The sequence below is a fragment of the Balaenoptera borealis genome (assembly GCF_965194805.1).
Source record: "Balaenoptera borealis genome assembly, chromosome: 16".
Lineage (NCBI taxonomy): Eukaryota > Metazoa > Chordata > Mammalia > Artiodactyla > Balaenopteridae > Balaenoptera > Balaenoptera borealis.
The window spans coordinates 79,122,811-79,140,864 of NC_138872.1; positions in this window are offsets into that span (position 1 = coordinate 79,122,811).

Genomic DNA, 18,054 nt, shown 5'->3' on the forward strand with positions numbered 1-18,054 from the left:
ACCATCCTTGACCCCTCTCTCAAGCCTACTGTAACGCCCTGAATGTGGGATCCCCAAGCCGGGACTCCCAAACCCTTCCCTTCTTTTCCTGCCTGCCCCTCTGCACACCCCGACAAAGCTTGGAGGGTGGGATTCCAGGCAGTGGCAACCAATGGGAAGGGAGGGGGCACTGAGTCACCTCCTATTGGCACGCGGTGGCCTCTGGGGCCTACAGGCAGGGCTGGCCTTGTCTGGTGACTGGGGCGGGATCTGGCAGGGGTGGGAAGAGGGGACAATGGGCCCTTGTCTTTGCCGAGCTTTCTCCTTCCAAGACACTTCAACCCCTAGACAAATATGACCTCATTCCTCCCCAAGCCTTCAGGACGAAGGGCAGAAACAGGCCTGGAGTTAGGCCCACCCACCCCAATTCACAGACTGGAAAACCAAGTCACAGGGGGAAAGAAGACAAGAGGGCACTGACGCTCTGGCTCTCCTGGCTCTCACGGCCTGAATTCACGCCCTCCTGGGTCGCCCAGCTCAGGAGAGGGGTCAAGGCCCGGATCAGTGGTGGGTAAGCTTCTGGGTCAGACAGGCTGTAGATGGATGGAGGTGTGGTGGAGACCTGGCATATCCCTCTGATCAGTTTCTAAAGGACATTTTCAGGCACCGGCCCTGCTGGGCCCTCACACCCCTGCCCACTGCAGCTCTGACCTCCTATGCTGCTTCCCCTCACCCCGCCCAGAGGGTCTTCCCCAGTCTGGCCTCCACCCGCGCCTCCCCTGGGGATGCCCCAGGTACCCCCGCCCCTCTCTAAAAGTGGGATCACGGTAATCCACGGAGATGTGCGAGGATCGGGTGAGAGCAGGGAGCCCCAGAGCCAGCACAGGGTGGGCACGGGGTCGGCACTTATGAAATAGTAGGCTTATTGTTCACGGCCACAGGCATTCCCAAAGGTCACTTAGGACAACTTCCAACTCACAGACGGAGAAAGCAAGGCCCAGAGACAGTCCGTTCTTGGCCTGGTCACACAGCCCATCCATGGCAGGGCCCAGCCCAGAACCCCGCCTCTGGGCTCCGTGCTAGAGGTTGGCGGTGCCAAGATGGCTGTCCCCAGCCCAGGAACCCAGGTGAAGGAGGCAGGCTACCGGGGCTGGGGCCCTCCTGGAGGTGGCCCAGGCTCTGGCTTTTCCCTTGGCCCCAGCTTCCACCACGGCTGCACTCCCAGTGAGATAAACAAGGGATCAGTGGGAGCGAAATGAATGAAGTAACGGGTTAGATATGAGCTGCCGCGCCCAGCCCCCGGCCCACCCCGCCCGCTGCCCAGCAAGGAGGGCTTTGGAAGAGGCCAGCCCACCCCCACCCCAGCCTCAGCTGATCCCTGGGCTCAGGACACAAGCCCCTCTCAGAGCCCCCGGACCCTCCCTGGGCTCTGTCCCTGAGCCCCACCCTCCTCCCTGGCCTCCTCAGCCCCCAGCCCTCACTGAGCAGGGATTATTTCAAGTCTGGATCCTTGGTGATCTGGGGAACGCCTCACTTCCATGTGCAAACTCACAGAGCCCCCCAGCTGTCTGGGCAGCATGCGGTCTGCCACCCTGGTCCAGCTGGGTTGGGGGTTCGGCCCAGAATGGCCCAGCCAGGTCTCTGGGCACCCGCTGAGCCTCAGCCTGTGCTGGTAGAAAAGCCCAAGGCTTCCCCAACCCTGATGCCAGCATCCTGACCTCTCTCAGTAGAGCCCTGGAGCTCTGGGGGTGTCTCCGGGGCCAGATGGGGGGCTGGCGCTGCTGACCTGGCCTGGACACCAACCCAGGCACCTTCCCCTGCTGGGATGCAGACAAAGCGTGAGTGTCAGCCAGACGGGGCTCCGCCTGCTGGGTATGGGGCCAGGCTTTCTGCTGCAGGGATCCAGGCCTACAGCCCCGGCCAGGGACCCCAGAGGCTCAGCCCCTGCCCCTCCTTGCCTCAGAAGGGAAAGGTGGAGGTAAATGGGCCCTCTCCCTGCTGGGAAACACACGGAGGCCCACCTGTCCCCAGCGCCAGGAGCCTGGCACAGATGGGGCACGGGTGGGACCCCCCAGGGCCTGTCGCCTGGCTCACCCTGGGCCTCAGCCACCCTCTGCGAATGGTCCCCAAACTGCCCCAGGCCTAGACTGGGCTGAGATGGGGCTGTCTCCCTGTTCCTGAGATTTCTCTGCCACTCAGCTGGAGCTGTGGAGCTATAGGCCTGGAATCTGCATTTTAACAGTTCCTCAAGTGATCGGAGGCAGGGGGCCCTGGTCACACCTGGAGAAAGCCTGCGCCTTCACCCGGCCTCTGTCCCCTGGACCCCACTTTTCCAGCTGACTTCCTGCCACCCCACCCCATGCACCCTCTGCTCCGACCATCGAGAACCACATCTGCTTCCCCAACACAATCACCTTCCCTCTTCCACGTGCTGGTGCCTCCATCTGGAAGCCTTGTTCCTCTGCCTCCTTTCTACCCAGAATACCCCTATTTGGCCTCATGGACCAGCTCCAACGCCACTACGAGAAGGCTTTCCTGATCTCCACCTTGTCCATGCTTCCCCTTCTTTCTGACATATCTTCTAGTGGCACTTGTCACCCTGTACTAAACTTGCTTCCCCTCCTGGCTGGGGCCGTGTCTAAACCCCCAGCACAGGGCTGGCCCAGGACTGCTGGGAGAGCAGGGCAGACCAGCCTTGCAGTGACGCACAAGCCCAGATCATGTCTCTGGGTTGCTCAAGCCCTATTATGTACATGGCTCTCTTCTCACTGTTTTTCAAAGAACACTGAGCCCCAAGCAGGGGAAGTGACTTGCCCAGGGTCACTCAGCTTAGGTGATGGCACTGGTCCTGGAATCATGCTGGTCTGACCACTGTGATCATTCCCTGCACTGGTGAGTGGCCACATTGACCAGGACCATAGTCTTGGTTGGTGGCTTGGAGGCAGGTTCACCCAGTTCCCAAGCCCCAGACAGGCCTCGAGGGGAAAATACACTACAAGAAGAAAAACAAAACTTCTGACATCAAAGGCTTGCCCAGAGCCAGGGGCCTGGACACCACCTGCCAGAACAAGGGGATGGAATATAAGCTCCTTGGACACAACCAGCCCTGCACATGTGGCACACCGTGTACACAGGTGGTGCGACTTGCCAGCTCTCGCTTGAACCCAGGGCCCAGGGCCCCTCTGGCCAGCAGTTCATCTGCCCCATGAGGCTGCTGGTTCCCAAAGCTGCTCTTCCCAGAGAGTCACCAGGCAAGGGCTACATCTCAGAGGTGATGCTAAACACACCTGATCCTGGCAGACAGACATGGGAGGCGCCCCGAGGAGGCCAACACTCTTTGAGCAGAGCAGCGATGCGGTGACCTCTGACTCCCAGCCAGCAAGCCACTTAGCGGCAGTCACCGGCACACCGGAGATTCCCGATCTACCAGCACCGGCCACGTGATGGGCCAGCATCCAGACATGGCTGTGAGGGGAGCCATCAGAGGGGGCCCAGACTCGGCTCAGGGCCCTGCCTCAGAGCCAGGAGGGGGCTGAGGTTGCCATCCTGAGGGAGTCCGTTGCTTGGTGACAAGCTCAGGGTCCTCAAAGTCAGCTTTAACCACGGTCCACCTGCCACCCCAGGCTGCCTTCTCCATCTTCCACCCGAAGAGCACCTGGGGAGGCTTGACCGGAGCACCAAGGTCAAGGCCCCGGGCCTGGGTCTCAGCCACTTACCAACTGTGCAGTGGCTGCGGGCAGGCCCCCTCACTACTGACCTTTATGTTCCTTTCCCATAAAATGGACTAAAAATCGTCACTTTGAGGGACGATAACAGAGCAGTGCATCTGAGGTGCCCTTGGGAGGAAGGCAGGAGAAGTTGGGGCGTTTATCCCCAGCCAGCTTCATGACTGGTCCTGGCTTTGCCAGGGTCTCAGCCCCTCTGGCGTGGTCCCAGCTCATGTGCCGCTCCAGGCCTGGAGGCGGGCAGATGACGGCAGCCCACATCTGCCACGTTGGGCCTCTGCAACCCTTCTCTGTTTATGCGTCCCACCCCCATCTCTTTCCTCACACACTCCCTTCCTTAAAGTTGCTTCTGTTAATCCCTCTGGGTGTATCACCGACCCCCTGCCGAGACCCTCTTGATACAGCACCCAACACAGGATCTGGTGCCCCCAGAGCCTTCCTCGCCTCAACAAAGCTGGGACCTGGGTCCTTCCGCCCTGAGACCCCACCACCAATCGGCTGAATTCTCCTAGTGGCCTGGGCTTTGCCCTTTCTCTTCACCTGCTGCACAGCCTGGTCCACAGGTCCAGGCTTCTGCCTCAGTTTCCCCACTGGGACAAGAGTCCATGTCGAACTCCCACTTCCTTGGGCCAGACCCACTCATGCTGACACCTCCTCCCCGGGGAAGTCAGATGTGTCACCAGTGACTGGCCTGGCCTGCTCCCCTGTGCCCTGGCCATGTGCATCACTAGGTGGGGCAGAGGGACCACCCCTGGCAGCAACCCACCTCCACTCCTTACTGCATGCAAGCCTTGTCTGGTCTGTCTCACCCCCGGACAGTGCCGTGGGCCTTCTGGAGCCTTCCCCCAGCATGCCCCAAAGCCTGCCTGGTGAGTGTGTGCTCAGCCCCACACCCCTCCATACCCCGCACAGGTCCCATATCCCCCATCTGGTCTCACGGGCTGGAGAGGCAAATGGGGTGGGCCACAGAGGCCTTGAATGCCACGCCAAGGGGCTCGAGTTTTAGCCTGAAGGCAGTGGCTCCACTGAGGGGCTCCAGCAGCAGCTGGTAAGGTAGCACATGGATCACGAAGGGGGAGAGGTGAGACAGGAGGCTGCGCGAGCAGTGAGGAGGATGCCGGAACCGGCCAGCAGAGAGGAGACGGGCTGGTAGAGAGGGACCCCTGCCATCAGAGGGGGGCTGAGCCTCTGCCGCCCACCCTGTGAGCTGGGACTCATGCTGGCTGCACTGCTGGCCTCAAGGCTTGTTTAGGAGGGCCCAGGGCAGTGCTTTGTAATCTCGGGGTGCCCGGGGCCGGCGGGGTGGGGATGGAGAGAAAGGTCGGGGGCAGGAGAGATGTGAGAGAAATGGGGGCTGTGTGGCTTCAGGCAGCTGTTCCCCAGCTGTGCCCTGTGGGAAAGGGAGGGCACCCAGGCCTAGGAGAGCGGCGTGACATAGCACAGTGACTCCTTGCCGAGCTTGAGTCCCTGCCCCCTGCCTATGGGAAAGCAGGCCACACCCATACCTTCCTGGAAGCCCGGAGCGACCCCGCTGCCCCACTGCTGTCTCTAGCACCAGCTGGCAGCTAGGGCAGGCTTACCTGGCCGCGAGCGCAGAATCTGGCCAGCTCAGATCTCAACTCCTTGCTGCCTGCCAATCTTGTTGCTTCCTAACGCCTCTTCCAAGCCGTTCCTCCAACCGAGCCCAAGGCTCAGGCCCTCTGGGTAAGCCACTCTCTCCCCTGTCTCATCTGCTGACCGCCTGGTCACCCCTGTCCTTCACAGGAGGGGACGGCTTCTAGTTTGCATGCTTCATCTCTGCCCAGCCCCAGTGCCTCCTGCTGTCCAGGGGCAGCACAGACAGCCTGCATGCTTCTTGGCCACCTTCACCTCTAAGCTATTTCTGCCCCCCAACCCCATCCACTCTGAAGAGTGTCATCACCTACGCTGTTCCCCTTCTGTAACTACCACTCTGTGACATCCTGAGCCTCCTGGCTCCCACTCCCACTGTGCCCCCACTGCATCAGGACCTCCAGTCTGTAGGTCCTTCTATTTTCCATCACCTTTGGTCCTCACGACCCTCCCTCTCCAGGCCAGATTCCACCTCTCTCTTGCTGTATCAGTTAGGAAAAGGTTGGAGCATAAGTGATAGAAAATCCAAAATAAAAGTATATTAGGGACTTCCCTGGTGGCACAGTGGTTAAGAGTCCGCCTGCCAGTGCAGAGGACACAGGTTCGATCCCTGGTCCGGGAAGATTCCACATGCTGTGGAGCAACTGGGCCCATGAGCCACAGCTACTGAGCCTGTGCTCTGGAGCCCACGAGCCACAACTACTGAGCCCGCGTGCCACAACTGCTGAAGCCTGTGCGTCTAGAGCCTGTGCTCCGCAACAAAAGAAGTCACTGCAATGAGAGGCCCGTGCACCGCAGCAAAGAGTGGCCCCCACTCGCCGCAACTAGAGAAGGCCTGTGCACAGCAACAAACACCCAACGCAGCCAAAAAAAAAAAAAAAAAGTATATTAAACAAGTATGAGATTTATAGCTCTCTAAAAAGAGTTTAGAGAAAGGCAGTCAAGGGTCAAGCTTCAAGAATCATCAAGATCCCAGGATCTTTCCTTCTTGCCTTCCTGCTATCTTTAGCATCAACACAGAGCATCCATCTCATGGCCCCAAATGGTTGTTCAAGCTCCAGCCATCATATCCTCGTTCCAGTCATCAAGAAGGAGGAGGGGAAGAAGGAAGCACATCCCCTTCCATTTCTATCACCACTTCTGCTTTCGTCTCTTCTTGAACTTCACAAAAGTGGAGTCATACAGTATACATTCCTTTGTGCCCAGTTTATTTTTCTCAGTAACATGTTTCTGAGATTCATCCATGTTTTGTGTGAATCAGTAGTTAGTTCTTTCTTTTACAGCTGTGTAGATTCCATTGTATGGGATATACCACAATTCATTTATCTATTCTCTGCTGATGGATATGTGAGTTGTTTCTAGTTTGGGGCATTATGAATTAAACTGCCTTGAACATTGTTATGCAAGTCTTCTGGTGGACCTGTGAACTCACTTCTCTTGGCTATACACCTAGAAGTGAAATTGTTGGGTCAGAGAGTTGATGTGTGTTTAACCTGATTAGAAATTACAACATAATTTTCCAAAGTGGTCGACCATTTTATGCTTCCTCCAGCATCATGTAAGTATAAAATGCCCTACATCCTGTCAACACTTGGAATTGTCAGTCTTTTTCATTTTGGCCATTCTGGGAGACGTGTGGGAACATCTTGTCATGGTTTTAATTTGTAGTCTCCTGAAGGTTCGGTCCCCGATCCTCTTCTCTCTCACTACCCACACCTTCCTCTGGGGAGCTCATCTTCTCTGAAGACTTCAATTACCGTCCCCAGTGATGGGTATCAACCCTGGCTGCACTTTAGAATCCCCTAGGAGCTTTAGGAAAATTCCAGTGCCAAGCAGAATCCTTCCTCAGAGATGCTATTGGTCTAGGGGTGGGGACCAGGCATCAATATTTTTTAAAAAACTTTCCAGTTTTCATTCTAGTATGAAGCCAATGTTCAGAACCACTGGGAGAGACACTGGTGACTCCCAAATCCTGTCTGTCTCCACTTCATGGTCCCCAGCACCAAAAACTCAGCATCCCCAAGTCTGAATGCACCTTCCTCTCCCCTTCAGATCTGTATCCCAGCAGCATTTACTTGAGCTGGAAACATGGTGGGTTATTTTTGGTTCCTCAACTTCTCTCACCTTAGACATCCTCAGGTCTGGCCAAGTACCTTCTAAATGCCTCTTGAGATGATCCACTTTTCTCTGCCCCAGTGCCTCCTATAACCTGGGCATGGGGGACTTCATTTATCCCTTTATGGGACTTAAAATTTAGCAAAAGATGAGTGAATGAGTGAATGAATGATCATGCATTTAATACTCCACCCGCAGTCCTGACATCACCCCACACCTCTCTGGTCGCCCACTGTAATTTGCATGTTTGTTTGCTTTTTAAAGCTTTATTGAGGTTCGATTGACATATATTGACATCGATAATCTGAAATGTTTAATTTCAATATGTTTTGACACATGTATACACCCATGGAATTATCATCACATTTAAGATAATGAACATACACATCCATCACCCCCCAAAGTTTCCTCCTGCCCCTTCACAATCCCTCCCTCCAGCCTCTCACCACGTCCTCCAACAACTCACTATAGATTTGTTTTCATTTTCTAGGATTTTATGTACTCTTTTTTGGTCTGGCTTCTTTCACTCAGAATGATTATTTTGAGACGCATCCATGTTGCAGCGTGTATCAATAGCTTATTCTTTTTTTATTGCTGAGTCTTATTCTGCTGTATAATTACAATTCAATTTGTTTATTCATTCATTTACTCATTAATGGACATTTGGGTTGTTTTCAGTTTGGGGCTCTTACAAATAAAGCTGCTATGGATCCTCATGTATAATTTTTTGTGTGGATAGAGGCTTTCACTTCTCTCGGGAAATACCTATGAGTGGAATAGCTGGGTCATGAGGTATATGTATGTTTAGCATTTTAAGGAACTGCCACTTTGTTTTCCAGAGTGGTTGTTCCATTTTACAATCCCACCAGCCATGAATAAGAGTTCCGGTTTTGGCCCATTTTTAAATTGGGTGTTTATCTTACAACTTAGTTGTAAAATTTCTCCATATATTCTTTGTTGGATATATATTTTACAAAATTTCCAGTCTGTGCCTTGCCTTTATCATTTTCTTAATAGTGTCTCAGAAGGGCTAACTAAACTTTTGCATTTTAATGAGGTCCAATTTATTGATTTTTTTCTTTTATTGTTTGTGCTTTTTGTATTGCATTTCATAAATGTTTTCCAAGCCCAAGGTAATTAAGATTTTTTCCCTATGTTTTTTTCTAGAAGTTTCATAGTTTTAGCTCTTACAGGTAGGTCTGTGATCCACTTTGAATTAACCTTTGCATATGGTGTGACCTCTATCAGTCTGACTCTTTCTTCCAATCAACTCCCCTCATTGAAAGATGGTTTTGGCAAAATTCAAACTTCACCATACCACTCCCCTGCTTAAACTGTCTCCCACAGGCAAACCTCAGCCTCCCAAGCCCAGCTGTGTAGATGCCTTAGCTCACACCTGGCCCTAGGCAACCTATCCAGCCCTCATCTCCCTGTTTCATCAATACCACAAGCTGTTTCTCAAACACATCAAATGTGTCTCTCTTGCTTCTGGGTTTTGGACATGCTTCTCCTTCTGCCTGGAAGTTCCTACCTCCCACCCCTCCGCCCAATCCCTTCTGTCACCATAAACTTCTAGTTTTTCTGTGGGTCCTTCAGGGATTAACTTGGAGGTTGCCCCTCCCCTAGGAGCCTTGATCAGGGGCAGATGGTGCCTCTGAATGCCCACGTCATGCTGAGCACTGGAATCATCATTATTTAGTTACTTGCCTGTTTCCCCCTCAAGAACGAGCTCCCTCCAGGCAAGGGCACGTGCCCCTTATTCTGGGCCTGAGTCAAAGTACTTAACCTGTGCCACTTCTCCAGGACATACCGGCTGAAAATCAGCCCGGCCTTTATGTGTGGCGCAGAGAAGGCCTGGCGTGGCTATGGAGTGAATGACCCTAGGCATTACCCCTGCACACCTTTCCCTGCACCTGGACATTTTGCTTTCAGGACACTCTGACCTCAGGTCTGTTCCCTTGGGGGCATTCTTGGGGAAAGGAGGAGCTGGGCTGGGGAGGGAGGGAGGAGAGGGAAGCAGAAGCTGAGGGTTTGGCAATGCAGGTTGGGGAACTTGAGGACAAACGGGCCTCAGGATGGGGTGTGGTGTGGGGCCTGAGTCAGGGCACAGAGGGGCAGCCCTGTCAGGGTTTGCCAGGAGTTCCCAGGTGAGGCCGCAGGGCCCCTGAGCAGCTACATGCCTTTTGCACGGTCCTTCCTGCTCCGGCCAGGCGAGGGGGTGAACCTGAGGTCACCCCAAGTCTCTTGCCGTGCTCTCAAACAGCCGCCTGCTGCAGGAGACCCGGGAAGCCAAGTCAATAACTTGAAACCATAAAATCTCGAAGGCGTTGAGCTCTTGGACAGAGGAGCAGACGCGGCACATGGGGCCTTTTCCCAGGCAGTTCGTGTGGAACCAGCAAAACAGATTTATGAGCGTCTGGTTGAAACCGACTTGTGGGGGAGGGGGCTAGTCTGAGATGTGGACGTTTCAAGTGCACAGGGAAGCTGATAAATGGAAATTAATCGCACGGTCCTCATGGCCGTGATTTAAGGCAAGTGAAACGTTGCCTCTTTTGTGTGCTTTGTTACTGTGTCATTTGGAGGAACATAAGTGCACTTATTGGCGCTTTTATGGGCTCTCCCAAGACCTTCCACCCGCAATGCTCTGTTCTCCGAAAGGCGGGCGATCAGAGGGCTGTTGGCCTCCGCGTGTGTATGCGGCGGGTGGGCCACGAGCCCGTGCTTGGCTAGGACCGCGGGCTCCCAGATGGAGCCACACGGGCTGCCGCGGAGTCACGGGCCGTGTCTAGTCGTCTCTGTAGACTCTGGACAGACCCCCGAGGCTTCGAGTGTACATGGATTCACACATGTGCACAGCGCAGCCTTTCCTGAGCGCCAGGTTTGGCCGCAGAGAGGGACGAGGAGCTTGGCTCTCCAGAACCGTCCCTTCCTCCAGCCTGGCTCTTGGGGAACTGGCCCATTGGTGGGGACAGGGGACCCACTGGGGAGCCTCCCATCCTCCCTGTACCTTCCGGTACCATCCAGGAAGATGCTGTGTCAATTCCTTGGGCACCCCCGGCTGGTGTGGAACAAGTGGAAGCTTCTTAGGGTCTGAGGCAGCTTGGGGTGGGTGAGGGGAGAAGAGATTATCCAGGCCTGGACACCTCAGCCTCTGAGGGTGCTTGGGGGAGCCCCCTGCCCACCCAGGTTAGTGCACAGGGGTCAGCCAGGGTCAGGAGGCCCAGGAGACCCCTGCCCCTTTGGGGGCTCCACATCCTTGGGGTGACCCCTCTCCCTACCGAGGGCACCCCTGAGCCGCCCCTGCCTCAGCCACAACCAGCCCAGCTGTCAGTTCCTCATTCAGCCCCAGAGGGCTTGGGCTGGTCCCCAGTCTCCAGTCTGGTGCCAGAGGGAGCACCAGGGGCCACAGAAATATAGCTGTGGCTCCCAGGAAGGGAGACCCTGGGAATCCAGCCCTATCGGGGGGTAGGCATCCCAGGCAGGTGGCCTTGGGCATTGATGTCTCCAAGGAGTTTACAAACCTCCCGGGCCTGCCCCTGGGAGCCCCAGGTGGTGGTCATCTGACTGCCACCGTTGGCCTCTAGAGCTCCAGCCCCAAGGGACAGGAGTGTGCTTGAGAAGTGTTATGCAGCGCTGCCCGGCTGTCAGCACCCCATAAAGAACCAGCAAGATCCACAAAGCTCTGCCATCTTGCACACCACCCGGCCCCATCCTCCCCTCACGTCCGCTCCCTGGCCCGGAGAGCTACAGGCCCTCAGCCATGGTCTGCCCTGGTCACTCCAGCCAGGGGGCTGGCAGGGGACCTAAGCCCAGGATCACACAGCTAAGTGAGCACTCCAGCACCCCCAACTTCTAGAGATGGGGGCACCAACCTTTGTCATCAAACAATCCAGTGTCAAGGTATGACCTCAGGTTATCTGCCATACCTGGCCTCAGGGTGTCTGAGACCTGCCCCCTTATTTTGTTTCTTGGTGGACAGAGGAGACGGGCCTGGGCGGCTGCCTGGGTCCCTTGTTGACCTCTTGGGACATCACGGTGATTACCACTCTTATTGCATTTGCGATGGAAGACTCTAGGCCTCCTGGGGAGTTTTCTGTCCAGCCTCATAGAGGTTTTTCACCAGAAGATTGATGGAGGTGCTTCAGGGGACTTACCAAATTTTACCTGTATGTGCACATTTGTGTTTTTCTGGGAAGAGCCTCAAACATTAACAACTGCAGCTGAGGGAGCAAGGGACAGAGGGACAGACAGGCCTTAGGGCTACAGCCAGGGGCCAGCACAGCCCTTCTGGTTGCCCAAAGGCACGCTGTGAGGCCGGTATTAACACAGCCTCCTTTTTACCCAAAAGGAAACTGAGACCCAGACAGGTGAGTGACTTAGCCTGTGAAGCAGAGAGCCAGCCTGGAGGTCTGCGAGCATCCACATCCTTAGCTCTCCAGGCTGTGTTGCAACAGCAGAGATGGGGCAACAGTTGACAGGCTCAGGGGGTAAGAGTGCACGTGTGTGCATGCGCGCGCACGTGCCTTCCCCAGCCCCAAACACACGCACACGCACATATACAGGCACACACACGAGCACACACACGCAGGCACACCTCCTGCCCTGCTCACCCACCGAGCTCTCACTCGCTCTCCTGTGGGTGATAAGCCCTCCCAGTGCTGCTGTTGCAGGCGGGTGAGGTTCAATGGAATGAGGGATGAGGGGTCCAGGGGCCCAGGGCCCGGCGATGACAGAAGCCTCAGCAGGATGGCATGCAGGCCCTGTCCAGACTGGGGCGTCACCTGCAATAAAATCACGAGGCCAACACAGCAAGGCTGTAAACATGGACAGACAATAGGGGAGACGGGCCCTGGGGTTCCATAAAGAGCGTCTGGCCCGGCCAGAGCTCAGGGCCTGCTTGGCTCAGGGGCGGCGGAGAGGACGGCAGGCGGGGGGCCGCTCAGGGCTTGGCTGGGACGGCCGTCTCGGGCCATGGCTAGCCGGTCCAGCTCCAAGTTGGCTGGGAGGCCTGGACTCCACATAATAAACAACAGAGAGAGATAAATCGCAAATGTGTCTGGAGCTGGTGGGGAGTGGGGAGAAGTACGTGGGGGTCACCGGGGGGCCTGTCTCCTTCCCTGGCCGCTGCTCGCCTAGGAGGAGGGCCCAGTGTTCCAGGGGAGCCTCGGTCCTGGAGCCCATAGGACTGCTGGGGCTCAGGGGTGGGTGGGGCCAGAGACAAGATGTATTGAGTATGCGGGGCCAGAGGGCCTCTGAGGTGAATTTCCACCTGGAAAACTCCAAGGGAGTGCGAGGGCTCGGTGTTGAGTGGAAGTGGAGGTGAGGGCAGGCGGCCTCACACCAGGAAGGTGGGCCCTTAGGGAGCCCACAGAGCCGTCCCAGCATCGGCTGCCTTGGGCCCTCACCCCAGCCAGGCAGGGCGAGTCCTCCCCTCCTCCGGAAGAGGACGCAGGCGTTGCAGTGGGGGATTTCTCTTCCCCTTCTCCTCCCTGCGTCCCCCAGCCCAGCCGCGAAATCTCTTCCTCTCCCCGGCCTTCTCATGCGCGGGGCGACCCCACCTGCTGCCCGCCTCCCCGGACTCCTCAGACTCAAACCCCTCCCAGGGCTGCGTTCTGGACACCGCCACCTGCACAGCGCCGGGGCACCTCTCAGGTGCAGGCCCCAAATGACCATCTTCATCGCTGCCCTGCTGGAGACCCTGACTCAACTGCCCAAGCCGAACTCAGGGGTCTGGGCCTGACTCCGCCATCCTCCCCCCTCCACCAGCGCCGTCAATCCCTCCTTCCCAAACGGCCCCCTGTGCGCCCCCAGGCCCCCTCCATCGCTCGGCAGCCCAGGCCTCTGTCTCCCGTGGTCCACACAGCAGCCAGAAGGATCTGTGGGACTCGCCCATCTGACCCTCTTGCTTCCCTCTCCGGCTCCCCATAATCTTCAAGACAAAAGCCCAGCCTGAAGGTGCCGTAGGGCCCAGCGCACTTCATCCATTATTTTCCCTCCTCTACCACTTAACACCCATCACCCATGGGACCATTTGTAGGGCCTTGAATTCCCCATGCTTCCCTCACCACCACGTGCTTCTAGGATGCTCTTGCAACCCATCCTCTCTCTTAGTCTGAGCAAGAGTCATGGCTCTGTCCCACAAAGCTGGTTATGAGGGAGGAGGCATGGACCCACCCTAAAAAGTAAGTTAATCTGAGCGGGGAGACACAGCCCTGGCTCAGAAAGTCTAGTCTGAGGAGGGTGGTGGGCAAGGCCCTGCTCTGAAAAGCCCCAGTCAGAGGAGGGAGGTGTCCCCCTGCCCTGGTTGCTGTGACCTGTGCGGGGATGTGGCCCTTCTCTGACAAGCCTCCATTCATCAGGCCTTCCCTGGGAGGGTCAGTGGGTGGGGGCCTGGCCCCAGGCCCCTTCAGCTCTGGGAGGGCCTGCCAGCCCAGGGCACAAGCCTGCATCCGTCTGCAGGAAGCCAGTGCCCGGGCAATGCCAGAGGGATTGGCAATTGGCAATGCCTGATTGCAGGCTTGGCCCTGCCCGCGGCTGTAGGGCCAATGCTGGGCGCACCCAGTACTGGCCCTGCTGGGCTGCCGGGGAGCGCAGAGGACAGGGGCCGTGGCAGCTTGTGGGCAAGAAGGGCAGGCAGGCACCTTTGTGCCCCTGACTCAGGCAGCCCCTTCTCCCAAGGCAGAGAACTCCAGGCCCACTCTGCCGTGCTCCCGCTCCCCCAGGGCCACCTCAGGATGGCTTCTACAGGCTGAGGAGTCCCAATGTCCTGATTCTTTGAGAATAGGCTCCAAGTGTCCCACATTGAACAAGAAGCTCCCCAGAGAAGGAAGGGGTGGAAAGTAGCCATCTATCAAGTACCCACTATGTGCTTTACCTCACTGCTCATGAAACTCTAAGGGAAAATGTCCTTGTAGGCTCAGAGCAGGTAATCAGCTTACCCAGGATACACAGCTAGGAAGTAGGAGAGCTTAAAATTAAACCCAAGCTGTCCCATGCACCAGGCTACTGCAAAACAGGTCTCCCTGGGGCAGGGGCCAGGTCTCCCCCGCAGACACCAATCATCTGTACCTCCCCTTGCTTCTCAGGTCCTGTCAGCTGTCCCCAAACCCTGTGATTTTGAGCACGGCTGCCCACGGCTGTCCTGCTTGAGAATGTTGTCCAGTCTTCCAAGAACACCTCAGTAGTAGGGAATGGATGGATGAATGAACGAACGCACTTCCTGCATAGCCTCTCTCTGGGGCAGACCCCGTGCTGGGCACTGGGGCCGCAAAGACTAGGAAACAGGATTGACTGCTGCCTCTAGGAGCTTTCACCGTAATGGGGAAGGAAGGCTAAGACCCCAGTCAGTGCCCCTGAGCGTAACAGCGCATGTGGGTGCACCACAGCAAGTCCCCCAGGCCAAAGGAATCAGCAGGAACGCTTCACGAAGCGGGCATGTTTTAGCCAAATCTAGGCCTAGGACTGAGGAGGTGCTGTCGAACAGCCCAGACCTTCCAGGGGCCAGAGATATTTTACCTGGAAGGGAGACTGGGGCCTGGAGAGCAAGAATGCCTTGGGATACCAGGGGCCTTGACAACTAGCTAAGGACCTGGAACTTTCTCTGCAGTCAACAGGGAGTCAGGGAAGACATAAGGCTCAGGGTGACATGGCCCCACGTGCCACTTTTACAAGCCCACCCTGACTGTTGATGGGGTTGGACAGGCAGGCAGACAGGCTGGGGGGAGGGGGAAGGGGGAGGGGGAGGGGGAGGGGAGTGGGAGGCGGGAGGTCTCTGGCAGAGGCTGGTGAATGATTGTGTAAGGGATGGAGAGGTCTGTTCTGGAGCAACAATCATGTGGCTGTCATTAGAGAGCTGCCAGGACTCTGGTGGGAAGTGAGGGGCTGGCAGGTTCACCCACTGAGACAGGACCTACAGAGGAGACGCAGGGAGAGCTGGCTGATGGGCAGCGACCGGGGCCATCCAGGGGGAGATGGTTGGGTCCGTGGGCCTCAAATTGGTCCTCTTACCTGGAAATTCCCTCCTGAAATGCCCAGTCACTGCCTGGGCCCCAGCTCCCCATCCCACCTCAGATAGCTTTCTCTAGGTGGGTGGTGGGCGGCAGGGCACTCCTTTGCCTGGGTGGCCTGGAGCCCGACCACGGCCAGAGGCAGGCCCAGAAGCCCTGCGCCTCCTGCTCCGGGGGCTCTGTGTCCACGGGCAGACCCTGTGGCTGGCCACGCTGGGCTGTAGAACTGGAGCTCACTTGTGGATGGCGTTCTGGGCATGCAGACCCACTGGCGTGGGACGCTGTGCCAGGGCCATGAGGAGAGAGGGTGGTAGCCCCAGGAGCTTGGGCATTCTGGCCGCCTGCAGTGCAGCAGGCAACAGGCCCTGGCAGGGAGCAGGCTGGACCGTGGGTGGCAGGGAGCCCTGGCCCTCGGGCAGCTGGCTGTGGCCACAGCTGCTCATCTTGTTTTCCACTCCTCCCCGAATCACCATCCAGCTCATCCCTTTCACCCACAGGCTCTGGTCAAGTACATGGAGTCGGGGGGCTTTAGCATGAGTCTCACGAGGGGGCATCGGACAGCCCTTGCGTCCAGACCCAGCCCTGCTCCAGCAAAGCACCTCGGGCAGATGACTTAACTTCTTTGAGCCTCAGTTTCTCCACGACGAAAGGAGGATCCTAACTTGACACGATGCCCGGTCTCTAGTTGGACTCACTGAAGGGCTTGTCGTCTAGATGACACTTTGCACCTGTCTCGATGACACTTTGCACCTGTCTAGATGACGGTGGGGCAGGCAGTGACCCTCCAGCATGATTGTGGCACAGGAGGGAGAGTCTCCTGACAGATTGGTGGCGAGAAATTCTAACACTGTTGGGTCACTCTCTTGATTGTTCTCTTGAAGTCCTCCTCTGGAGAAAAGCCCCAGGACCATGGTACCAGAACAAGGAGCACAGGACAGAAGTCCAGGACTTCAGCCAGCACTTGACCACCAGACTTCATGACGCTGGACAGTTGTGCTGATGGTCAGAATGACCCCTCCAGCCCGGGGGGGCAGGAAGGAGGGAGGCCGGTGACAGCCCTGGTTCTGCTCTTGCCTGGCCCTTCTCTGGCTTTGTTTCTCCTTTGAGCCAGGTGGATACACTGATGGCCTCCAAGGACCCTTTCAGCACTCAGCTTTCAGGACCCAGGATCCTTTGTACCCACTGTACTTGCTCAGTTTCCCTTAACTGGGATGCCATCTTTCTCCTCTCTGGTGGCCCAAGCCCCCGTGGCTCCCTAACACCCACCCAGCCCAGCCTTTCTGGGGCCCTTGCCCTGAGTTCCCCAAGAACGTCCTGCTGAGCCCCTGCAGGCAGGCCTGGAATAGCACGCTCCCTCTCAGCCCAGCTCTGCTGCCAGGGGCCCAGCCCTCTCCCCTCCCTGGCCCAGGCCACGGGCTCCAGGGCAGGAGCCAGGCCTCAGCGTCCCTGTGCGCCCCTCGCAACTCCCAAGTCAACGGGAACTCAGAAAAGAAACGAGAAGCCTTGCGGCCTGGCTCCCAACACCTGCTCTGTCACTTCTGAGCAGATGACCTCAGCAATTCTCCCCGCCGTCCCCCCCCCCCGCTCCCCGCAACCAGCCAGCTCTGCATCCCCCTCTGCAAAGCGCAGGCTGGAGCACTGGTGAGAATCTGAGCTAAGTGCTGTCCGTGGATGATCTCAGTTAATCCTCATAGCAGTCTTAAGAGGTAGAGTCTAGTGTTTACCCCCTGCTCATAGATGAGGAGACAGAAAATTTGCAGAAAGAATGAGTGACTTCCTCAAGATCTCAGAGCTCGTAAGAGGTAAAAGCCAGAAATGCACCCGGGTGGGCTGACAGGGGGCCCCGCTGGGCAGCACACCCTCAGGGGAGTGGAGGCTCCAGACACACTTTGCACCTGTCAAGAGCTCTCCATGGAGAAAGGGAGGGTTGCTCTCGGAAGACGGGGCACCCAGAAAGAAGTGGTGACTTCTGGAGGCCACGCTGTGTCCATGGCACAGCCAGAGTGCTGACTCCCACTTCAGGCTCTTCCCCTACCCTATCTCCAGTCTTCTTTGAGGTCACACGTGAGGACAAGCCCCTTGGCCCCAGAGCACATGAACCCTGACCATGAGCTGCCCCCGGATTCTCAAACACTGTCTGCGTGAACTCTAAGCCAGTCACCCCACCACGGGGCCACCATCACCGTGCAAGGCAAGAGTCCCAGCTCACGGGTGTACGTGAGCCATGAGGCAGCTGGGACCTGCAATTCTGGCCACACCCCACATCCAGGTCACCTCTCCAACCAGACACAGGCCTGGTTGTTAAGAAATGTCTAGTGACATTAGGGGCCCAACCTGGGAGCTGGGGGCGGGGCAGTGGTGGTGATGGTACAAGTGGTAAGGTTGATGGAGGTGAGGATGGAGGCAAAGATGGAGGTTAGGATAAAGATGAGGATGGAGATGAAGATGGAGGTAAAGACGGAAGTAAGGATGGAGGTGAGGATGGAGGTGAAGATGGCAGTGAGGATGGAGGCGAAGATGGCAGTGAGGATGGAGGAAATTGTAGAGATGATGGAGACACGGGCAATGACCATGGTGGTGATGATGGTAGAGCTGCTGAAGCTGGTGGCGATGGGTTT